Here is a 26551-nt window from a genome sequence, read left to right as displayed (position 1 = left end):
AAATATCAAAAACTACTTTTTATCATTGGATTCAAACTTGCATCCTTTGGAATCAGAGGCAGATGCTTACAACCATCCACCATCCCCCTCCACAATGCCCTAGCAAAACTTAAACCTTTTAAGGTAACAGCGCTCACTGTTGCCCCTGGTGGCCGGTTTCCACATCATCTCCCGATGTCCTCAGACATGGATAGACGTCGAACACTGACTTGTATCATGGGTGACCAGGCTGGTGTAAACTGTGTACAATGGGATTAGAACCATGAATCCACGTCCCCTTCAACATGTTTGCAAAATGAAAAAGATAATCTATTTACAAAACAATCATATTACAGGCCTGATGGGCTGATGAGACAGTGGATTGCGCAGTCAGATGGAACAGAGTAAATAGGCATTTTAACGTAATTGATTTAGCCGGTGGTAACTTGTGGAATAGACACCGTCTGGAATGCACTTTTAACCAATTAGCATTCAGGATTAGAACCACCCGTTGCATAATATACTTTACAACACAACAGTGAAAGAAGTAAGTATAAGTATTAGAATAATTGTTCTCCCACCTTGATATTTTCAGGGTTTCTGGTTGACAATATGCAGTTCAGATTATTGTAGGTACAAGAACCTAAAGGTTAAGTCATGAAAGATATACAGTATAGATAACCACACACTGTTGAAACCTTCTGCAGTTATATGGAGTACAACCTTTCAACTCAAAGGTTGATAACGAAGACCTACAGATCTTCTAGAAGGTAGGATCTTGCAGCCTGACGAAGACCTTCGGTTCCAATCATTGTACTCAATAAAACTGTGGCACCATTCAACAGCGGGGGGTTATCCACATCTCCTCCTCTAGTCTCATGCCCAATGTGGTGGTGTGTGTGTGTGAAGGTCATAGGTCAAAGGTTGGGGGTCAGAGGAGACACTGTGACATACGTTACCAGCCCAAACTCCCCCATCCTTTTCAGTAGGGCCGCTTTGACCGCACTGATCTTCCCATCCAGCTCCGACAGGCTGCCAACATGGGAGACAAGAACAAGCACAGTCAATCCCGGTGCACACAGGTCTACCTCTCCATAGACATACAAGTATATCCACATACAGTTACGGTCAAATATATTGGTGCCACAGGAGGTTGGTGGCACCTTAATTGGGGAGGACGGGCTCGTGGTAATGGCTGGAGCGGAAGGGTATCAAATACATCAAAACACATGGTTTCCATTTGTTTGATGCCATTCCATTTACTCCGTTCCAGCCATTATTATGAGCCGTCCTCCCTCAGCAGCCTCCACTGATTGGCACCCTTGAACTTTACAATGGAGTGCAATAGATGGGTTGTTAGGCAACAAAACCGACGCGTATGCAACTATGGGGCAAAACAGACAGTGTTGATGACATGTAAACTATATTTAGTCTCCAAATGTTTATTGAAAACATAAATACATTTGCACAATGAGCACTTGCTGTCTCACAAATACATTGTTACATTTGTTGGTTAGCTAGCTAGCAAATGTTTGCCATATTAGCATTGACATGAAATCAGTTTAAAAAAACTCAAAACAAGACACGGTATCAATAACAAGATACAACGAGCCACCTACGATTCCCCACATGACAGCTTCTTGTCATTGTTGCTAGCTATCTGACCGTTCAATCATGACGCGAGGCTTCCAGCCACATCAATGCGCGTGCATCATTTTCGTGATGTTGTCAGCCAACCCGTCTATGGAGCAGAATGTTCTGTTTTCTCTTTTCAAAACTGGTTGAATTGCTATTTTTACTCTGTAGGCACCTGCAACTACCACAGGTGAGATAAATTACACAGTAAACTTGCCTCCATCCAAATTAATTAGAATTTTGAATGATTTAATCCAGGCAATTTCTTGACATTAAAGTGAAAGATCTCAATTTCAGTTTAGATGTTTTGTTGTTGTCCTGTGCAGTTGTAAATCAAACAAATACACGTGTGAACACCAAATGTTTTTTTCCTTTCAATTTCAACTTATTTTAGAAGAAATAGTGAATTGTGCAAGGGTGCTAATATATTTCACCGCAGCTGTACGTGCACACTAAATCATTGTAACTCTAAACTGGCAGTGGTCCACGGACCAGAGGTAAAAACACTGCTTGGAACTTGAATGTAGGAGGAAAGGCATTAGAACACAACTCCCCTGAGACACTGTCGTCTTCGGTCGCTTGTGCATGTAACTCTGAAAGAACACAGGGGTATGAGGAGCAACAGGTTAGGCAGTGCAGGTAACGTTGGGAGAGAGAGCAGAGAACTGAGAAAGAGGTAAGGTGGGCATTTGCAACATTCCTGCCACAGGGTCATAGACAGACTGAACAAATATTTTCCAGCCATTCAATTAGCCCTGAGAGCTACTTCTTCGTTTTTACATCGATACACAGACCTCAGAAAATACCTTCTATTTCTGGAAATGAAAGGGCCAGGAATGAAAGTACTAAAACATAGCCTTCTCACCCTCACCCCAACCATGAACGTTTTTTAATGCACCACCCACTGCAGTCTGCTATGCAACATACAGTTCTATCAATCTAAAGGCTTGGCTAATGTCTCAGCTAAACCACTGATGGAGGAGTAACAGTCTCCTAGCCCCTCCCACATCACCATAAACCAATTAAAACAATAAGGAGGTTATTGCACAGTACATGTTCTCTGAAGGCAGCTGTCCTAGCCAATACTACACTACACATTCATCCTTTTCATGATGGTGAATTACCTCCAAGTTCTGCCCAGGAGCCACTTTACTTCCATCTTTGTATGTTAAGTATTAAAATGAGATTATAGACCCGATTATACAGTGCATTGGGAAAGTATTCAGACCCCTTCACCCTTTCCCCCAAAACATTTATTACAGCCTTACTCTAAAATGGATTAAAATAAAACATTTTCGTCATCAATCTACACACAATACCCCATAATGAAAAAGCGAAAACAGGTTTTTAGAAATGTTTGCAAATTTATAAAAAAACAAAAAACAGAAATACCGTATTTACATAAATATTCAGACCCTTTGCTATGAGAGTCAAAATTGAGGTCAGGTGCATCCTGTTTCCATTGATCATCCTTGAGATGTTTCTACAACTTGATTGGAGTCCACCTGTGGTAAATTCAATTGATTGGACATGATTTGGAAAGGCACACACCTGTCTATATAAAGGTCCCACAGTTGACAGTGCATGTCAGAGCAAAAACAAAGCCATGAGGTCAAAGGAATTGTCCGTAGAGCGCCGAGACAGGATTGTGTCGAGGCACAGATCTGGGGGAGGTTACCAAAAAAGTTCTGCAGATTTGAAGGTCCCCAAGAACACTGTGGTCTCCATCATTCTTACATGGAAAAAGTTTGGAACCACCAAGACTCTTCCTAGAGCTGGCCACCCGGCCAAACTGAGCAATCTGGGGAGAAGGGCCTTGGTCAGGGAGGTGACCAAGAACCCGATGGTCACTCTGACAGAGCTCCAGAGTTCCTCTGTGGAGATGGGAGAACCTTCCAGAAGGACAACCATCTCTGCAGCACTCCACCAATCAGGCCTTTACGGTAGAGTGGCCAGATGGAAGCCACTCCTCAGTAAAAGGCACATTACAGCCCGCTTGGAGTTTGCCAAAAGGCACCTAAAGGTTCTCAGACCATGCCAAGCGTCACGCCTGGAGGAAACCAGGCACCGCTCATCGCCTGGCCAATACCATCTCTACGGTGAAGCATGGTTGTGGCAGGATCATGCTGTGGGGATGTTTTTCAGTGGCAGGGACTGGGAGACTAGTCAGGATCGAGGGAAAGATGAATGGAGCAAAGTACAGAGAGATCCTTGATGAAAACCTGCTCCAGAGCGCTCAGGACCTCAGACTGGGGCGAAAGGTTCACCTTCCAACAGGATAACAACCCTAAGCACACAGCCAAGACAACGCAGGAGTGGCTTTTGGACAAGTCTCTGAATGTCCTTGAGAGGCCCAGCCAGAGCCCGGACTTGAACCCGTTCGAACATCTCTGGAAAGACCTGAAAATAGCTGTGCAGCGACACTCCCCATCCAACCTGATAGAGCTTGAGAGGATCTGCAGAGAAGAATGGGAGAAACTCCCCAAATACTGGTGTGCCAAGCTTGTAGCGTCATACCCAAGAATCAAGGCTGTAATCGCTGCCAAAGGTACTTCAACAAAGTACTGAGTAAAGGGTCTGAATACTTATGTAAATGTAATATTTCCGTTTTTAATTTGTAATACATTTGCAAAAATTGATGAGGGGAAAAAAATGATTTAATCCATTTTAGAATAAGGCTGTAACGTAACAAAATGCGGAAAAGGTGAAGGGGTCTGAATACTTTCCAAATGCACTGTAGGCCATTACTGAGGCAACATCTCCCATCCTCAACCACCCCCTCCTCCGTCCTCCTCCCTCCACCTTTGAAAATCTCTTCAACATGTACTTCCAACTATTTGCAGAAATTGCTTAAACAGTGGCACTCAGAATAAAAAAGACCAGCTCAGTTTATTCAAAGAGACTCTCAACCCCCCGCTCTCTGTGCTCACACACATACGCAGATCACCCACACACACACACACACAGAGACACACACTTAGAAACACCACGTCAAGCCAAGAGAATGGAGTGTTAGGAGGCATGCAGCAACTCAAGCCCTCTCACTCAGCTAACTACGATAGGCTACAATCTGATATGGATGACATATTCTGAACTGAAGAGGGTAGAGGGAGGAAGAAATACCCCACGTCTGATCATCATGGAATGAGATAACTATCAGGCTCACTATGGAGAAATACTAATAAGGATGAATACTAGCCAACACACACCCACACAGCAGACCGTGTGTGCACCAACAATCCACCTTGGTGCCTCTGACCTGCACTAGAAAAAATAAGATGTTTAAAACTATTCTCCCAGACCAAACACCAAACTCACAGACTGGAGTCCATCCAACTATAGGATCCGATCTTCAAGCTTCTTCAGCCTCTGGTACACACCTAAAGGCATTGGACCCTCTGGATAAGAGAGTAGAAAGGTTTGTGTGTCTGATAGGGGGAAAGTTACAATAGAAGATCAGTATTTTGTAAGACAGTCAAGTCTCACAAACCTCCTAAAGTATGGAAATGTCATGGTAGAGAGACCACAATATGTCTGACACCACATCTTGTTTAACCTCCTATTATGTACCATTTAGCAGACCACCTCACCTGTTAGGAGCTTCAGGTATATATGTTGTTTAACCACCTCACCTGTTAGGAGCTTCAGGTATCTATGTTGTTTAACCACCTCACCTGTTAGGAGCTTCAGGTATCTATGTTGTTTAACCACCTCACCTGTTAGGAGCTTCAGGTATCTATGTTGTTTAACCACCTCACCTGTTAGGAGCTTCAGGTATCTATGTTGTTTAACCACCTCACCTGTTAGGAGCTTCAGGTATCTATGTTGTTTAACCACCTCACCTGTTAGGAGCTTCAGGTATCTATGTTGTTTAACCACCTCACCTGTTAGGAGCTTCAGGTATCTATGTTGTTTAACCACCTCACCTGTTAGGAGCTTCAGGTATCTATGTTGTTTAACCACCTCACCTGTTAGGAGCTTCAGGTATCTATGTTGTTTAACCACCTCACCTGTTAGGAGCTTTAGGTATCTATGTTGTTTAACCACCTCACCTGTTAGGAGCTTCAGGTATCTATGTTGTTTAACCACCTCACCTGTTGGGAGCTTTAGGTATCTATGTTGTTTAACCACCTCACCTGTTAGGAGCTTCAGGTATCTATGTTGTTTAACCACCTCACCTGTTAGGAGCTTCAGGTATCTATGTTGTTTAACCACCTCACCTGTTAGGAGCTTTAGGTATCTATGTTGTTTAACCACCTCACCTGTTAGGAGCTTCAGGTATCTATGTTGTTTAACCACCTCACCTGTTAGGAGCTTCAGGTATCTATGTTGTTTAACCACCTCACCTGTTAGGAGCTTCAGGTATCTATGTTGTTTAACCACCTCACCTGTTAGGAGCTTCAGGTATCTATGTTGTTTAACCACCTCACCTGTTAGGAGCTTCAGGTATCTATGTTGTTTAACCACCTCACCTGTTAGGAGCTTCAGGTATCTATGTTGTTTAACCACCTCACCTGTTAGGAGCTTCAGGTATCTATGTTGTTTAACCACCTCACCTGTTAGGAGCTTCAGGTATCTATGTTGTTTAACCACCTCACCTGTTAGGAGCTTCAGGTATCTATGTTGTTTAACCACCTCACCTGTTAGGAGCTTCAGGTATCTATGTTGTTTAACCACCTCACCTGTTAGGAGCTTCAGGTATCTATGTTGTTTAACCACCTCACCTGTTAGGAGCTTCAGGTATCTATGTTGTTTAACCACCTCACCTGTTAGGAGCTTCAGGTATCTATGTTGTTTAACCACCTCACCTGTTAGGAGCTTCAGGTATCTATGTTGTTTAACCACCTCACCTGTTAGGAGCTTCAGGTATCTATGTTGTTTAACCACCTCACCTGTTAGGAGCTTTAGGTATCTATGTTGTTTAACCACCTCACCTGTTAGGAGCTTCAGGTATCTATGTTGTTTAACCACCTCACCTGTTAGGAGCTTCAGGTATCTATGTTGTTTAACCACCTCACCTGTTAGGAGCTTTAGGTATCTATGTTGTTTAACCACCTCACCTGTTAGGAGCTTCAGGTATCTATGTTGTTTAACCACCTCACCTGTTAGGAGCTTCAGGTATGTCTATATTGTACAGGCGTTCCTCTATGGCTGGTGGATTCCCACAGTCTCTAGACACCACGGCTCTCTGCTGCTCTCCAGCCTCCCCATGCCACCTCCTCCTAATCCTCGTCCCCATCAACCAGTCTGAGGCCCGTAGGTGTTCACCACACCAGTCACTGCATACACAAAGCATAATGACAATAGAAAACTATCAATTGAAACCCATTAAAGGTCACAAGCAAAGTAAAGAAACATACCAATATATTTATACTTAAAGCAGAATGTTCTTACCTTTGACATTACTTTTGAAGCCTGGGTAGGGTGTGAATACTGCATTTGTTCTGGCACAGCGCTCTTCTACTGTATATCATAGCAAAAGACAACAGTAAATATGAATCAGTGCATTATACACTATATACACAAAAGTATGTGGACACCCCTTCAAATTCGTGGATTTGGCTATTTCAGCCACACCCATTGCTGACAGGTGTATAAAATCGAGCACACCGCCATGCAATCTCCATAGAAAACATTGGCAGTAGAATGGCCTTACTGAAGAGCTCAGTGACTTTCAATGTGGCACCATCATATTGTGCCACCTTTCCAACAAGTCAGTTCGTCAAATTTCTTCCCTGCTAGAGCTGCATGGGGTCAACTGTAAGTGCTGTTATTGTGAAGTGGAAACGTCTAGGAGCAACAACGGCTCAGCCGTGAAGTGGTAGGCCACACAAGCTCACAGAACGGAACCGCCAAGTGCTGAAGCGCGTAGCGTGTAAAAATTGTCTGTCCTCGGTTGCAACACTCAATACCGACTTCCAAACTGCCTCTGGAAGCAACGTCAGCACAAGAACTGTCAGGAGCTTAATGAAATGGGTTTCCATGGCCGAGCAGCCGCACACAAGCCTAAGATTACCATGCACAATGCCAAGCGTTGCCTGGAGTGGTGTAAAGCTCGCCGCCATTGGACTATGGAGCAGTGGAAACGCGTTCTCTGGAGTGATGTATCACGCTTCACCATCTGGCAGTCTGACGGACGAATCTGGGTTTGGCGGATGCCAAGAGAACGCTACCTGTCCGAATGCATAGTGCAAACTGTAAAGTTTGGTGGAGGAGGAATAAGGGTCTAGGGCTGTTTTTCATGGTTTGGGCTAGGCCCCTTAGTTCCAGTGAAGGGGAATCTTAACGCTACAACACACATTGACATTCTAGAAGATTCTGTGCTTACAACTTTGTGGCAACAGTTTGGGGAAGGCCCTTTCCTGTTTCAGCATGACAATGCCCCCGTATACAAAGCGAGGTCCATACAGGAATGGTTTGTTGAGATCAGTGTGGAAGAACTTGACTGGCCTGCACAGAGCCCTGACCTCAAACCCATCGAACACCTTTGGGATAAATTGGAGCGCCGACTGCGAGCAAGGCCTAATCGCCCAACATCAGTGCCCGACCTCACTAACGCTTGTGGCTGAATGGAAGCAAGTCCCCGCAGCAATGTTCCAACGGTAACGCTGCTTGGTTTTTCATGCTCAACAGTTTCAAACCAAATCAAATTGTATTTGTCACACGCTTTGTAAACAACAGGTGTAGACTAATGTTTACTTACGGCCCTTCCAAACAACGCAGAGAGAGAGAAAAAGACAAATAGTAGAAACATTAAAACAATTTAATAAAGAGGAATAAATAGAAAAATAACAAGGAATAAATACACAATGAGTAATAATAACATGGCTATATACAGGGGGTACCAGTACCAAGTTGATGTGCAGGGGTACGAGGTAATAACATGGCTATATACAGGGAGTACCAGTGCCGAGTCCATGTGCAGGGGTACGAGGTAATAACATGGCTATATACAGGGAGTACCAGTACTGAGTCCATGTGCAGGGCTACGAGATAATAACATGGCTATATACAGGGAGTACCAGTACCGAGTCCATGTGCAGGGGTACGAGGTAATAACATGGCAGTATACAGGGAGTACCAGTACCGAGTACATGTGCAGGGCTACGAGGTAATGACATGGCTATATACAGGGAGTACTAGTACCGAGTCCATGTGCAGGGCTACGAGGTAATAACATGGCTATATACAGGGAGTACCAGTACCGAGTCCATGTGCAGGGGTACGAGGTAATAACATGGCTGTATACAGGGAGTACCAGTACCGAGTCCATGTGCAGGGGTACGAGGTAATAACATGGCTATATACAGGGAGTACCAGTACCGAGTCCATGTGCAGGGCTACGAGGTAATAACATGGCTATATACAGGGAGTACCAGTACCGAGTCCATGTGCAGGGCTATGAGGTAATAACATGGCTATATACAGGGAGTACCAGTACTGAGTCCATGTGCAGGGCTACGAGGTAATAACATGGCTGTATACAGGGAGTACCAGTACCAAGTCCATGTGCAGGGGTATGAGATAATAACATGGCTGTATACAGGGAGTACCAGTACCAAGTCCATGTGCAGGGGTATGAGATAATAACATGGCTGTATACAGGGAGTACCAGTACCGAGTCCATGTGCAGGGGTATGAGATAATAACATGGCTATATACAGGGAGTACCAGTACCGAGTTGATGTGCAGGGGTACGAGGTAATAACATGGCTGTATACAGGGAGTACCATAACCAAGTTGATGTGCAGGGCTACGAGATAATAACATGGCTATATACAGGGAGTACCAGTACCAAGTTGATGTGCAGGGGTACGAGGTAATAACATGGCTATATACAGGGGTTACCAGTAACAAGTTGATGTGCAGGGGTACGAGGTAATAACATGGCTATATACAGGGAGTACCAGTACCGAGTCCATGTGCAGGGGTACGAGGTAATAACATGGCTATATACAGGGAGTACCAGTGCCGAGTCCATGTGCAGGGGTACGAGGTAATAACATGGCTATATACAGGGAGTACCAGTACCGAGTTGATGTGCAGGGGTATGAGGTAATAACATGGCTGTATACAGGGAGTACCAGTACTGAGTCCATGTGCAGGGCTACGAGAAAATAACATGGCTGTATACAGGGAGTACCAGTACTGAGTCCATGTGCAGGGCTACGAGATAATAACATGGCTATATACAGGGAGTACCAGTACCGAGTCCATGTGCAGGGGTACGAGGTAATAACATGGCTGTATACAGGGAGTACCAGTACCGAGTACATGTGCAGGGCTACGAGGTAATAACATGGCTATATACAGGGAGTACTAGTACCGAGTCCATGTGCAGGGCTACGAGGTAATAACATGGCTATATACAGGGAGTACCAGTACCGAGTCCATGTGCAGGGGTACGAGGTAATAACATGGCTGTATACAGGGAGTACCAGTACCGAGTCCATGTGCAGGGGTACGAGGTAATAACATGGCTATATACAGGGAGTACCAGTACCGAGTACATGTGCAGGGGTACGAGGTAATAACATGGCTATATACAGGGAGTACCAGTACCAAGTCCATGTGCAGGGGTACGAGGTAATAACATGGCTATATACAGGGAGTACCAGTACCGAGTCCATGTGCAGGGCTACGAGGTAATAACATGGCTATATACAGGGAGTACCAGTACCGAGTCCATGTGCAGGGGTACGAGGTAATAACATGGCTATATACAGGGAGTACCAGTACCGAGTCCATGTGCAGGGGTACGAGGTAATAACATGGCTGTATACAGGGAGTACCAGTACCGAGTCCATGTGCAGGGGTATGAGATAATAACATGGCTATATACAGGGAGTACCAGTACCGAGTTGATGTGCAGGGGTACGAGGTAATAACATGGCTGTATACAGGGAGTACCAGTACCAAGTTGATGTGCAGGGCTACGAGATAATAACATGGCTATATACAGGGAGTACCAGTACCAAGTTGATGTGCAGGGGTACGAGGTAATAACATGGCTATATACAGGGGTTACCAGTAACAAGTTGATGTGCAGGGGTACGAGGTAATAACATGGCTATATACAGGGAGTACCAGTGCCGAGTCCATGTGCAGGGGTACGAGGTAATAACATGGCTATATACAGGGAGTACCAGTACCGAGTTGATGTGCAGGGGTACGAGGTAATAACATGGCTGTATACAGGGAGTACCAGTACTGAGTCCATGTGCAGGGCTACGAGATAATAACATGGCTGTATACAGGGAGTACCAGTACTGAGTCCATGTGCAGGGCTACGAGATAATAACATGGCTATATACAGGGAGTACCAGTACCGAGTCCATGTGCAGGGGTACAAGGTAATAACATGGCTGTATACAGGGAGTACCAGTACCGAGTCCATGTGCAGGGGTACGAGGTAATAACATGGCTATATACAGGGAGTACCAGTACCGAGTCCATGTGCAGGGGTACGAGGTAATAACATGGCTGTATACAGGGAGTACCAGTACCGAGTACATGTGCAGGGCTACGAGGTAATAACATGGCTATATACAGGGAGTACTAGTACCGAGTCCATGTGCAGGGCTACGAGGTAATAACATGGCTATATACAGGGAGTACCAGTACCGAGTCCATGTGCAGGGGTACGAGGTAATAACATGGCTGTATACAGAGAGTACCAGTACCGAGTCCATGTGCAGGGGTACGAGGTAATAACATGGCTGTATACAGGGAGTACCAGTACCGAGTCCATGTGCAGGGGTACGAGGTAATAACATGGCTATATACAGGGAGTACCAGTACCGAGTCCATGTGCAGGGGTACGAGGTAATAACATGGCTATATACAGGGAGTACCAGTACCGAGTCCATGTGCAGGGGTACGAGGTAATAACATGGCTGTATACAGGGAGTACCAGTACCAAGTTGATGTGCAGGGCTACGAGGTAATAACATGGCTATATACAGGGAGTACCAGTACCAAGTCCATGTGCAGGGGTACGAGGTAATAACATGGCTATATACAGGGAGTACCAGTACCAAGTCCATGTGCAGGGCTACGAGGTAATAACATGGCTATATACAGGGAGTACCAGTACCGAGTCCATGTGCAGGGCTACGAGGTAATAACATGGCTATATACAGGGAGTACCAGTACTGAGTCCATGTGCAGGGCTACGAGGTAATAACATGGCTGTATACAGGGAGTACCAGTACCAAGTCCATGTGCAGGGGTATGAGGTAATAACATGGCTGTATACAGGGAGTACCAGTACCAAGTCCATGTGCAGGGGTATGAGATAATAACATGGCTGTATACAGGGAGTACCAGTACCAAGTCCATGTTTAGGGGTATGAGATAATAACATGGCTGTATACAGGGAGTACCAGTACCGAGTCCATGTGCAGGGGTATGAGATAATAACATGGCTATATACAGGGAGTACGAGTACCGAGTTGATGTGCAGGGGTACGAGGTAATAACATGGCTGTATACAGGGAGTACCAGTTCCAAGTTGATGTGCAGGGCTACGAGATAATAACATGGCTATATACAGGGAGTACCAGTACCGAGTTGATGTGCAGGGGTACGAGGTAATAACATGGCTGTATACAGGGAGTACCAGTACCGAGTTGATGTGCAGGGCTACGAGATAATAACATGTCTGTATACAGGGAGTACCAGTACCGAGTTGATGTGCAGGGGTATGAGATAATAACATGGCTATATACAGGGAGTACCAGTACCGAGTTGATGTGCAGGGCTACGAGATAATAACATGGCTATATCCAGGGAGTACCAGTACCGAGTTGATGTGCAGGGGTACGAGGTAATAACATGGCTGTATACAGGGAGTACCAGTACCGAGTTGATGTGCAGGGGTACGAGGTAATAACATGGCTGTATACAGGGAGTACCAGTACCGAGTTGATGTGCAGGGCTACGAGATAATAACATGGCTGTATACAGGGAGTACCAGTACCAAGTTGATGTGCAGGGCTACGAGATAATAACATGGCTGTATACAGGGAGTACCAGGACCAAGTTGATGTGCAGGGCTACGAGATAATAACATGGCTGTATACAGGGAGTACCAGTACCGAGTCCATGTGCAGGGGTACGAGATAATAACATGGCTATATACAGGGAGCATCAGTACCGAGTCTATGTGCAGGGGTACGAGATAATAACATGGCTATATACAGGGAGTACCAGTACCAAGTTGATGTGCAGGGGTACGAGGTAATAACATGGCTGTATACAGGGAGTACCAGTACCAAGTTGATGTGCAGGGCTACGAGATAATAACATGGCTATATACAGGGAGTACCAGTACCAAGTCCATGTGCAGGGGTACGAGATAATAACATGGCTATATACAGGGAGTACCAGTACCAAGTTGATGTGCAGGGGTACGAGGTAATAACATGGCTGTATACAGGGAGTACCAGTACCAAGTTGATGTGCAGGGCTACGAGATAATAACATGGCTATATACAGGGAGTACCAGTACCAAGTCCATGTGCAGGGGTATGAGATAATAACATGGCTGTATACAGGGAGTACCAGTACCGAGTCCATGTGCAGGGCTACGAGATAATAACATGGCTGTATACAGGGAGTACCAGTACCAAGTTGATGTCCAGGGCTACGAGATAATAACATGGCTGTATACAGGGAGTACCAGTACCAAGTTGATGTGCAGGGCTACGAGATAATAACATGGCTGTATACAGGGAGTACCAGTACCAAGTCCATGTGCAGGGGTACGAGGTAATAACATGGCTGTATACAGAGAGTACCAGTACCGAGTCCATGTGCAGGGGTACGAGGTAATAACATGGCTGTATACAGGGAGTACCAGTACCGAGTCCATGTGCAGGGGTACGAGGTAATAACATGGCTATATACCGGGAGTACCAGTACCGAGTCCATGTGCAGGGGTACGAGGTAATAACATGGCTATATACAGGGAGTACCAGTACCGAGTCCATGTGCAGGGGTACGAGGTAATAACATGGCTGTATACAGGGAGTACCAGTACCAAGTTGATGTGCAGGGCTACGAGATAATAACATTGCTGTATACAGGGAGTACCAGTACCGAGTCCATGTGCAGGGGTACGAGGTAATAACATGGCTATATACAGGGAATACCAGTACCGAGTCCATGTGCAGGGGTACGAGGTAATAACATGGCTGTATACAGGGAGTACCAGTACCAAGTTGATGTGCAGGGCTACGAGATAATATCATGGCTATATACACGAGGTACCAGTACCGAGTCCATGTGCAGGGCTACGAGATAATAACATGGCTATATACATGGGGTACCAGTACCGAGTTGATGTGCAGGGGTATGAGGTAATTGAGGTATACTGAACAAAAATATTTAAAGTGTTGGTCCCATGTTTCATGAGCTGAAATTAAAGATCCCAGAAATTTTCCATTTGCACAAAAAGCTTTATTTATCTCAAATTTTGTGTACAAATTTGATTATATCCCTGTTAGTGAGTATTTCTCCTTGGCCAAAGAATATCCATCCACCTGACAGATGTGGAATGTCAAGAAGCTGATTAAACAGCATGATCATTACACAGGTGCACCTTGTGCTGGGGACAATAAAAGACCACTCTAAAATGTGCAGTTTTGTCACACAACACAATGCCACAGATGTCTCAAATTTTGAGGGAGCGTGAAAAACATCCCCACAGCATGATGCTGCCACCACCATGATTCACTGTGGGTATGGTATTCTCAGGGTGATGAGAGGTGTTGGGTTTGCGCCAGAAATAACGTTTTCCTTGATGGCCAAAAAGCTCAATTTTTGTATCATCTGACCAGAGTACCTTCTTCCATATGTTTTGGGAGTCTCTCACATGGCTTTTGGTGAACACCAAACGTGTTTGCTTATTTCTTTCTTTAAGCAATGGCTTTTTTTCTGGCCACTCTTCCATAAAGCCCTGCTCTTTGGAGTGTATGGCTTAAAGTGGCCCTATGGACAGATACTCCAAACTCCGCTGTGGAGCTTTGCAGCTCCTTCAGGGTTATCTTTGGTCTCTTTGTTGCCTCTGATTAATGCCCTCCTTGCCTGGTCCGTGAGTTTTGGTGGGCGGCCCTCGCTTGGCAGGTTTGTTGTGGTACCATATTCTTTCAATTTTTTTATAATGGATTTAATGGTGCTCCATGGGATGTTCAAAGTTTCTGATATTTTTTTATAACCCAACCCTGATCTGTACTTCTCCACAACTTTGTCCCTGACCTGTTTGGAGAGCTCCTTGGCCTTCATGGTGCCGCTTGCTTGGTGGTGCCCCTTGCTTAGTGGTGTTGCAGACTCTAGGGTCTTTCAGAACAGGTGCAAATATACTGAGATCATGTGACAGATCATGTGACACTTAGATAGCACACAGGTGGACTTTATTTAACTAATTATGTGACTTCTGAAGGTAATTGGTTGCACCAGATCTTATTTAGGGGCTTCATAGCAAAGGGGGTGAATACATATGCACACACCACTTTTCCGTTATTTATATTTTCGAATATTTTGAAACAAGTTATTTTTTTCATTTCACTTCACCAATTTGGACTATTTTGTGTATGTCCATTACATGAAATCCTAATAAAAATCAATTTAAATTACAGGTTGTAATGCAACAAAATAGGAAAAACGCCAAGGGGGATGAATACTTTTGCAAGGCACTGTAGACATGCGGAGATAATCCGTTCACCCACACCGCGTCTCACAAAGACACGGCGGTTGGAACCATTTGGACTCCAGACCAAAGGTGTCACAGGCGTTGAAGGACGGGTCAGACCAAGGCGCAGCGTGAAATGCATACATGTTTATATATTAAAATAAACACACAAACAAAAACAACGTACCGTGAAGTCCTCAGGCTAAACACAATACAAGCCTATACACGGAACAAGATCCCACAACTAATGATTGCAAACAGGCTACTTAAGTATGATCCCCAATCAGAGACAACGAGCGATAGCTGCCTCTGATTGGGAATCACACCCGGCCAAACATAGAAACACAATACCTAGAAGGTAATCATAGAAATAATAACATAGATCTCCACACCCTGACTCAACATACAAGAGTTCCATAAGTTAGGGCGTGACAGTACCCCCCTCCAAAGGTGCGGACTCTGACCGCACAAACCTGACATAACAGGGTAGGGTCTGGGTGGGCACTCCGCCTCGGCGGCGGATCCGGCTCCGGGCGTGACGACCTCATTCTCTCAGCCTCCCCGTTGCGCCCCTGGTCTGGTCTGGACCTCGGCGCGCTGCTTCCCCTCTCCTTCCTCCCACGATGCACCAAGCCCTGTCTGGACCCTGGTGTGGGAGACCCTGAACCTGGAGAGGGGCTGACGTCTGGGCCTGGATCGGCAATCCTCCCGCGATGCACCAAGCCCTGTCTGGTCCCTGGTGTGGGAGACCCGAACCTGGAGAGGGGCTGACGTCTGGGTCTGAACACGCACCACTGGTCTGGTGTGAGGAGCAGGGACGGGCCGTACTGGACTGGGAACATGCACCACTGGCTTGGTGCGGAGAGCAGGTACGGGACGTACCGGGCTGGCGACAGGCACCACTGGTTTGGTGTGAGGAGCTGGCACGGGCTGTACCGGACTGGATACGCGCACCACTGGTTTGGTGCGGGGAGCAGGTACGGGGCGTACCGGACTGTGGAGGCGGACTGGAGGTCTGGAGCGGAGAGCTGGCACAACCCGTCCTGGCTGGATGCCCACTTCCGCACAGTACGTGTGTGGCATTAGCACAGGACGCACTGGGCTGTGCACGCGCACTGGCGATACAGGACGTAGAACCGGCGCAGGATATGCTGGACCGAGGAGGCGTACTGGAGACCAGGAGCGTTAAGCCGGCACACCCCGTCCTGGCTGGATGCCCATTTTCGCATGCCACATGCGTGGTGCTAGCACAGGACGCACAGGACTGTGCCGGCGCACTAGCGACACAGTGCGTAGCTCCGTATAACACAGAGCCTGCACTGTCACACGCTTCCTAGCGTGAGTACGGGGAGTTGGCTCTGATCTGAACCCAGGCTCCGCCAACCACCCCGTGTGCCCCCCCCCAAACATTTTCTTGGGGCTGCTTCTCGGGCTTTCTTCCTGACTTCCTTTTGGGTCGCCGTTTCTCCTCTCCTGCCTGGGCTTCTACCTTCGCCCATGGTCCTTTCCCCGCAAATATCTCCTCCCAAGACCACATCTTCCCCACCTGTGTCCAGGGTGTTTGCTCCTCCTGGGCACGCTGCTTGGTCCGTTTTTGGTGGTGGGATCTTCTGTCATGGGCGTTGAAGGACAGGTCAGACCAAGGCGCAGCGTGAAATGCACACACGAACAAAACAACGTACCGTGAAGTCCACAGGCTAAACACAATACAAGCCTATACACGGAACAAGATCCCACAACTAAGGATCGCAAACAGAGACAACGAGCGACAGCTGCCTCTGATTGGGAATCACACTCGGCCAAACATAGAAACACAACACCTAGAATGTAAACATAGAAATAACAACATAGATTTCCACACCCTGACTCAACATACAAGAGTTCCATAAGTCAGGGCATGACAAAAGGACACATTTCCACCAGTCTAATGTCCATTGCTCGTGTTTCTTGGCCCAAGCAAGTATCTTCTTCTTATTGGTGTCCTTTAGTAGTGGTTTCTTTTCAGCAAATCGACCATGAAGTCCTGATTCATACAGTCTCCTCTGAACAGTTGATGTTGAGATGTGTCTGTTACTTGAACTCTGTGAAGCATTTATTTGGGCTGCAATTTCTGAGGCTGGTAACTCTAATGAACTTATCCTCTGCAGCAGAGGTAACTCTGGGTCTTCCATTCCTGTGGTGGTCCTCATGAGAGCCAGTTTCATCATAGCGCTTGATGGTTTTTGCAATTGCACTTGAAGAAACTTTCAAGGTTCTCGAAATGTTCTGTATTGCCTGACCTTCATGTCTTAAAGTAATGATGGACTGTCGTTTGTCTTTGCTTATTTGAGCTGTTCTTGCCATAATATGGACTTGGTCTTTTACCAAATAAGACTATCTTCTGTACACCCCCCCTACCTTGTCACAACACAACTGATTGGCTCAAATGCATTAAGAAGGAAAGAAATGCCACAAATGAACTTTTAAGAAGGCACACCTGTTAATTGAAATGCATTCCAGGTAACTACCTCATGAAGCTGGTTCAGAGAATGCCAAGAGTGTGCAAAGCTGTCATCAAGGCAAAGGGTGGCTATTTGAAGAATCTCAAATATAAATATATTTTAATTTGTTTAACACTTTTTTGGTTACTACATGATTCCATATGTGTTATTTCATATTTGATGTCTTCACTATTATTCTACAATGTAAACATTTTTAAAAAATAAAGAAAAACCCTTGAATGAGTAGGTGTGTCCAAACTTTTGACTGGTAGTGTATATACACACACACACCTTTGGAATATAAATTGTGTGGCCTTTATTAACTGGAGACACATCAGTTTAAAATTAATTGAACTGGCCCTGTGACTTGTTCACTTCTGTTACCGTCATTTCTGTTACCGTCATTTCACACCATCTATTGCTGAAGAAAATAACAACAAACTTGTCCCTTATGTTCAAAGCAGTTGGACAAAGCTGATTGTATTTTGGGGCCAGCTGAGGAGGGTGTTAGCTACTTCAGTCTCACCATTATAACGGTTCAGTCTGGCCTCTCACCTCTCTGTCTGTGGAAATCAGCACTCTCCCAAACATTGCCAATCTGTGTGCTGTCACACCACCGCTAACCGGCACCCAATTCTCTCTCTCCGTCTCACACTCACATCCCTCCCCACACCTCATTCCAATTCTTACCCTGATTGCAGTCGATCACGTTGCAAAAGTCCCTCACGTTGTCTTCATTGATCTCCAGCTGCTTGCGCTCTATAAATGCAGATATTCACCTATCAATCTATAGTAGTAGAGAAGGAGAGGAGACACAGTTGGAGAGAGAGGGTTGACAGGGCTGGATTGATGAGCTATTGAAATCAAACCACGGTCCATTTTTGTCCATGTGATGGTAATAAGCCCGGGTCAAAAGGGGGAAGGGACTACCATTCTCATCCAAACAGCACATGACATTTATTCAGATTCGGAATACCAAAAATGTACTACAAAATCCTGTTTATTTGGCTAGCAAAACAAATACACAATGAAATACAACAAGCCCAGACATCCTCTTGTCCTTCATCCACATGCAATCTCTCTAAAGTAATGAGCATCCACTTCATAATCTATGAAGGGCCTGGCCCTCTCTCAAAGCCCTCCTGCTACTGCCACCGCACCGCAGTCAGCGACCACACACACACAAACACACACAAGTTCCCTGACTGCAGCACTCTGAAGGAGCCCTTATTCTGTGCTAAACTGGCTTATCATGAGGCCTTGATCAAGCATTTGTTTCACTACTATGTTATTGGAAAGTGTGCTGTACACTCAGAAGCGATTACTTATCATTATTCATTAGCTTTAGCAGAGAATATGAATACTCCTGCATAAACAGCAGCTTCAGTACAGCTGATCAATGACAAAAGCTACAATCACTCACCTCTGATTTGTTGGCTCTGATCTGAATGCTGAGGTCATCAGCCTGCTACGTGAGGCCATCAAACTGCAACTTGCCCTCCTCCTCTAGTTCTGGCCTGGTTGGCTGAGACTCAGGTAGAATGGGCTCAGAGTCTACAGTCATCTCCCCATCAGAAGAGACTGTGGTAATCATTTATTTCTTGTTGCCCTCTGATAGGTTGCTCTTTGAAGATGAGGACTGGTCTTCTGCCTCCACCAGTACCCTTAGGTTGTCTGATACTGACTGTAAAGAAAGGAAACAGGATAAGAAATATGTTATGGGGAGGGGACGGTGAAGTCTCATTCAACATACACTTTCTACATCCATGAACTAATAGGACACAAAGAAGAAAAAACTAAGTGTCACGGTTTCGGCCGAGGCTGCTCCTCCTCCTGGTTCGGGCAGGCTTCGGCGTTCGCCGTCCCCGGAGTACTAGCTGCCACCGCTCTATGTTTCTGTATTTGATTGCTTTTGTCTGTCTGTCACACCTGTGTCTGTTTGGGTGTTGATTACGTGTCTTATAAGTTCCTTGTTTTGCTCTAGGGTAATTGTGTGTTGTTATTTTGTTGCCACTTTGCCTATGCTACGTGTTTGTATTCCGTTTTGTTTTCATGTTTAGTGTTTTACGCGTGTGCGTATTTTCCCTCGCCACTTCGTGTATTTTCGAGGTCGGGGTTTTCACTCGTGTTACTTAGACTATTAAAGTCTTGTTGGACTAAACCTCTGTTTCCTGCGCTTGACTCCTCCACCACATCCACATCGGTTTAGTGACAGAACAACACACCATCATGGAGTCAGCAGGAACAGCGGCGGCACCCGAATCCCTGCTGGACCGGATCAACTTCCAGGACGCCATGATCCAGCAACTCGGGACCGCCATGGACGAGGTGTCCAACACTCTGTGCCGATTGGTGAATCAAGAGGTGGCCAAGGACCCTTACAACAACTCATCACCAACGGCCAGTCCTCCTCTCTCAGCACCGGAACCCAGTGGCATTCGGCTCTCGCTCCCGAGGGCATATGACGGTTCTGCAGCCGGGTGTCAGGGATTCCTCCTGCAGGTGGAACTTTACCTTGCCACCATACACCCGGCGCCCTCGGGATACGAGAGCGTCTCCGCCCTCATCTCCTGTCTCTCCGGCAAGGCGTTGGAGTGGGCCAACGCCGAATGGAGGGGAATAGACGCCGCAACCATCACCTACGCGGAGTTCTCCCGCCGCTTCAGGGCTGTCTTCGATCATCCACCTGAGGGGAAAGCGGCGGGAGAGCGTCTATTCCACCTCCGACAGGGGAAGAGGAGCACACAGGAGTTCGCACTGGAGTTCCGGACACTAGCGGCGGATGCGGGGTGGAATGAGAGGGCCCTCATCGACCAGTACCGGTGTAGTCTACGAGAGGACGTTCGTCGGGAGCTGGCCTGCAGGGACACCAACTTGTCGTTTGACCAGTTGGTGGACATTTCCATCCGTCTGGACACCCTGCTGGCTACCCGCGGACGTCCCGAGTGGGGGTCGTCCAGTCCACCCTCCAGCACCCCCGAGCCGATTCCCATGGAGCTCGGAGGTGCTGGCGCTAGAGAGAGGAGGAGAGGGAACCCGAGGGGGGCCATCCCCTGCACCACCTGCGGTCGTGGAGGACACACTGCGACCAGGTGCTGGGGAGGGTCTCCTGGGAGAGGTGACAACAGGCCACGCACTGGGGAGTCATTTCAGGTGAGTAGGCGCCCCACTTACCCAGAGCTCTCTGTTGGTCACATGAGTATTCCTGTGAGGTTTCCACAGGTGGCACCTCATTCCCAGCATAAGGCGCTAGTAGATTCAGGCGCAGCTGGGAACTTTATTGATCGGGCATTTTGTAGTAGGTTAGGAATTCCCCTTCGGCCGGTAGAAGCTCCATTTCCTGTCCACGCCTTAGACAGCCGGCCGTTGGGGTCGGGCCTGATCAGGGAGGTCACAGCACCACTGACGATGACGACGCAGGGGGGTCATGAGGAGAGCATTCAGTTTTATCTGATTGACTCTCCTGCGTACCCCGTGGTGTTGGGCCTTCCCTGGTTAAGCACCCATGATCCTACCATAGCGTGGCAACAGAGGGCTCTTATGGAGTGGTCTGCCCAGTGTGTAGGGAGATGTCTAGGTGTTTCCGTAGGGGCGACCTCGGTAGAGAGTCCGAACCAAGTGCCCGCACTGCGCATTCCCCCCGAGTATGAGGATTTAGCACTCGTGTTTAGCAAATTGAGGGCAACACGGCTACCTCCTCATAGACAGGGGGACTGTGCGATAAATCTCCAAATAGGAGCGGCTCTTCCACGGAGTTGTGTGTATCCCCTGTCTCAAGAGGAAACAGCGGCTATGGAGACATATATAACCGAGTCCTTGGCACAGGGATACATACGGTCCTCTACTTCCCCAGTCTCCTCGAGTTTCTTCTTTGTGAAGAAGAAGGACGGGGGATTGCGCCCGTGTATTGATTATCGTAGTCTCAATCAGATCACAGTTAAATACAGCTACCCACTTCCACTGATTGCGACGATGACGGAATCATTACGCGGAGCGCGGTTCTTCACAAAGTTGGATCTTAGGAGCGCGTACAATCTGGTGCGCATTAGGGAGGGGGATGAATGGAAGACAGCATTTAGCACCACCTCGGGTCATTACGAGTATCTCGTCATGCCATACGGGTTAATGAATGCTCCTGCAGTCTTCCAATCCTTTGTTGACGAGATTTTCCGGGACATGCATGGGCAGGGGGTAGTAGTTTACATCGACGACATCCTAGTGTACTCTGCTACTCGAGCCGAGCATGTAGCCCAGGTGCGCCGAGTGTTGAGAAGACTGTTGGAGCATGACTTGTATGTCAAGGCAGAGAAATGCCTGTTCTTCCAGGAGTCCGTCTCCTTTTTGGGTTATCGGTTGTCCGCGTCTGGTGTGGAGATAGAGGTAGACCGGGTATCGGCCGTGCGTAATTGGCAAACTCCAACCACTGTAAAAGAGGTGCAGCAGTTCTTGGGTTTTGCTAATTACTACCGGAGGTTTATTCGGGGTTTTGGACAGGTTGCAGCTCCCATTACGTCCCTGCTAAAGGGGGGTCCGGTTCGTTTGCAGTGGTCGGCTGAGGCGGACAGGGCATTTGTCAAACTGAAGAACCTGTTCACCTCGGCTCCGGTGCTGGCGCATCCGGATCCCTCTTTACCATTCCAGGTTGAGGTAGACGCGTCCGAGACCGGTATTGGGGCAGTCCTGTCACAACGGTCCGGCGCGCCACCTAAACTCCGCCCCTGTGCTTTCTACTCTAAGAAGCTCAGCTCGGCGGAGCGCAACTATGATGTTGGGGACAGGGAGCTGTTAGCCGTAGTCCAAGCCCTAAAGGTGTGGAGGCATTGGCTTGAGGGGGCTCAACACCCTTTCCTCATTCTGACTGATCACCGTAACCTGGAGTACATCCGGGCAGCTAGGAGATTGAACCCTCGTCAGGCTAGGTGGAATATGTTCCTAACCCGGTTTGTTTTTAAGATCACATACATCCCAGGGTCCCAGAATGGTAAGGCAGACGCCCTGTCCCGGCGGTATGACACGGAGGAGAGGTCCAACGAGCCTACTTCCATATTGCCGGAGTCTTGTTTGGTGGCTCCGGTGGTATGGGAGGTCGATGCGGAAATCGAGCGGGCACTGCGTACCGACCCTACTCCCCCCGAGTGTCCTGTGGGGCGGACGTACGTTCCGCTCGAGGTCCGTGGTCGTCTTATTTATTGGGCTCATACATCACCCTCCTCTGGACATCCAGGTATTGGCCGGACCGTGCACTGTCTTAGCATGAAATACTGGTGGCCAACGTTAGCTAGGGATGTGAGGGTTTATGTCTCCTCCTGCTCGGTGTGTGCCCAGTGTAAGGCGCCTAGACATTTGCCCAGGGGTAAGCTACATCCCCTGCCCGTTCCACAACGACCATGGTCCCACCTATCGGTGGATTTCGTAACAGACCTACCCCCCTCCCAGGGGAATACCACCATATTGGTCGTTGTGGATCGGTTTTCCAAGGCCTGTCGTCTCCTTCCCATGCCGGGTCTCCCTACTGCCCTACAAACCGCTGAGGCCCTATTTACCCATGTGTTCCGGCACTATGGGGTCCCCGAGGATATTGTGTCTGACCGAGGTCCCCAGTTCACTTCCAGAGTTTGGGGAGCGTTCATGGAACGGTTGGGGGTCTCGGTAAGCCTTACCTCGGGGTACCACCCAGAGAGTAATGGGCAGGTGGAACGTGTCAACCAGGATGTGGGTAGGTTTTTGAGGTCCTATTGCCGGGACCGGCCGGAGGAGTGGTCGAGGTTCATCCCCTGGGCAGAGATGGCCCAGAACTCTCTCCGCCACTCCTCCACCAACTTAACACCTTTCCAGTGTGTTTTAGGTTATCAGCCGGTCCTGGCACCGTGGCACGAGAGCCAGATCGAGGCCCCTGCGGTGGACGAGTGGATTCGGCGCTCGGAGGAGACGTGGGACGCTGCCCATGTCCATCTGCAGCGTGCCATCCGTCAACAAAAGGCGAGCGCCGATCGCCACCGCAGTGAGGGACCGGTGTACGCACCGGGAGATCGAGTCTGGCTCTCGACTCGAAACCTGCCCCTCCGCCTGCCCTGCCGGAAGCTGGGTCGGCGGTTTGTGGGGCCCTTCAAAGTCCTGAGAAGATTGAACGAGGTGTGTTACAGGTTACAACTGCCAATTGAGTATAAAAATATTAACCCCTCGTTCCATGTGTCTCTTCTCAGGCCGGTGGTAGCTGGCCCACTCCAAGAAGATGAGATAGGAGAGACCCCTCCGCCCCCTTTGGACATCGAGGGGGCCCCGGCGTACAGGGTCCGGACCATCTTGGACTCGAGGCGCCGGAGGAGTGGTCTCCAGTATCTCGTGGAGTGGGAGGGGTACGGCCCGGAGGAACGGTGCTGGGTGCCCAGGAGGGACATACTCGATCCATCCCTCCTGACTGAGTTTCAACGTGGGCATCCCACGCGCCCGGGTCCGCGTCCTCCTGGCCGTCCCCGAGGCCGGGGTCGGCGCGCGGCTGGAGCTGCGCGTCAAGGGGGGGGTACTGTCACGGTTTCGGCCGAGGCTGCTCCTCCTCCTGGTTCGGGCAGGCTTCGGCGTTCGCCGTCCCCGGAGTACTAGCTGCCACCGCTCTATGTTTCTGTATTTGATTGCTTTTGTCTGTCTGTCACACCTGTGTCTGTTTGGGTGTTGATTACGTGTCTTATAAGTTCCTTGTTTTGCTCTAGGGTAATTGTGTGTTGTTATTTTGTTGCCACTTTGCCTATGCTACGTGTTTGTATTCCGTTTTGTAGGTTTTGGTAGACATTCCGCGTGTGCGTATTTTCCCTCGCCACTTCGTGTATTTTCGAGGTCGGGGTTTTCACTCGTGTTACTTAGACTATTAAAGTCTTGTTGGACTAAACCTCTGTTTCCTGCGCTTGACTCCTCCACCACATCCACATTGGTTTAGTGACACTAAGAATACATAGAGATGCATAAATGACTTTAAAAATATATATATATACACTGAAATAAGTGTTGCATTGGCACTTGCATCCTTAATTTCCGACACTTCAGATTTTCCATATGACACCACTGAAAGCCAGCATCCATTTGTGCACCTGCCAGCACATCGTTGTGAGACTGTAGTCTACCTGTAGTTTGGAGATGTGCTGCTGAAGACAGGTGAGTACATGACGAGCAGGTTGAACAGAAGTCACATCCACTGCTTCTACGCTGGCGCTGATTTTCAGAGCAAGTTCACCCACTTTCAGCTTGAAATGAAAAACATTTACAAAATAAATAATCACAAATCTGCTTCAATTGGATACCTATTCTCCTTACTTCTCACAAATTAATTCACACCATTTTTGCTGTAAGCTACTAAGGCTATAAACTGTATATTATTTTCAGGGCAAAAATAACAAAAATAAGTTACTACTACAATTATCCTTTTCTCATATTACTATTATTTGGGATATTATTTGTTACATTGCTGCATGAATTGCGACTTCGTTGCGTTTAGCCTGCTAGATATAGGAGTCTATGTAAACACTGCTACAGCCAGCTAGTAGTCTAAATTATATGTAAACATTGGCAGAAGATACCGACCCTACCTTTAAGCTTGTATACACTGAGCTGCACTTGTGTCGGAATGCAATCATGATTATATTAAGACACCGTGGAGCCTGCGTGAGATATGGGCCGGAAAATGTACCTCAATGCATGGATACGATATGCCACTGTACTCCATATTGTACCATTTTGGAATGGCACGTCATGTTGAACAACAAAGGAGCTGATTGTCTGACACCTGCCATTCCAAAAAGGCTGAGGTGGTTACTGCTAGCTAGGATGAAGATGAAAAGGGTAGTTTTCCGAAGAAACTAGCAGTATTCCAATCTTCTCGATGGAGCAGTGTGGATAAAGGTACCATTTAGGGTACAGTGGCATATCCCATCCCTGCATTGAGGTACGTTTTCCGACCCATATCTCGACCTGGCTCCATGTTGTCTTAATGGAACCATGATTGCGTTTTGACCCCAGTGCAGCTCAGTGTAAACATGCGTAATAGTGGGGGCGTTATCTTCTGGCAAATGTAAACACTGCTACTGCAAGGTAGTTAGTAGTAGCAGTCTACTATGCTGCAGAGGAGCGAGCGAGATACAACAGCAACACCATTCTTGGAACATTGTATAATTTAATATTTGATAAGAACAGATATGCTGCACATCGCGTGGGCATCTCTCGCAGTGATCGACGCTACTGTAGCTGGATTAGATTGTGTGTAAAATCATTATTATACCAACCTCACTCCCGAAGTCTGTGAGCAGATTCAAAATCATATACATTTCGTCTCTGTATCTTGATATTTCCTTGCTAGATGCAAAGTAGTAAATTAATGGGGCCTAATGATCATAAAACATTCAACAAGTTGGCATTAGTATAAACCTGAACTGAAAAAAAAATCTATATTATGCCCATTTAAAATCCATTCATTCTCCACTATCTTTGTAGCAAAAATATCATCACTATAGAATAAATAGATAATAGAACAGACTTGAATAGAATATAATTTCTTTTTAGAATAGCAGCAGGGACTCAAGGTGATAAGTCAGAAACTCCTAACAACAAAGTGAACCAATGACTTGGTTAGTCAAACATCTACTGATTTAAAAAGAAAGGAGGGCCAAAGCACTCTTCAAATCATAAATTCAAATGCCTTTATTTGTATGGCATGTTCAATGGAAACAAAGATTAAAAACTCTGACGCGTTTCGGCTGCTCTAACTAACGAAGGCCAT

At 47.2% G+C, this 26551-nt stretch overlaps 1 pseudogene across 1 annotated transcript; it reads right to left on the bottom strand.

Annotated features, from left to right (window-relative positions):
- Positions 1–896: 896 nt before the first annotated feature.
- On the bottom strand, positions 897–26551 carry LOC311102992 (MAP3K12-binding inhibitory protein 1-like; annotated as a pseudogene). The gene is made up of 10 exons: positions 26543–26551; positions 26058–26156; positions 24903–25022; positions 19211–19471; positions 18478–18574; positions 7009–7074; positions 6717–6893; positions 4933–5012; positions 2162–2207; positions 897–1011 (listed from the first exon to the last, which is right to left on the bottom strand). The product of its transcript is annotated as an MAP3K12-binding inhibitory protein 1-like (transcript).

The sequence above is a fragment of the Coregonus lavaretus genome (assembly GCF_964263955.1).
Source record: "Coregonus lavaretus genome assembly, chromosome: 27".
In the NCBI taxonomy this organism is placed as follows: domain Eukaryota; kingdom Metazoa; phylum Chordata; class Actinopteri; order Salmoniformes; family Salmonidae; genus Coregonus; species Coregonus lavaretus.
Note: the sequence above shows the minus strand (reverse complement) of the source record. Positions and strands in the feature narration are given on the sequence as shown.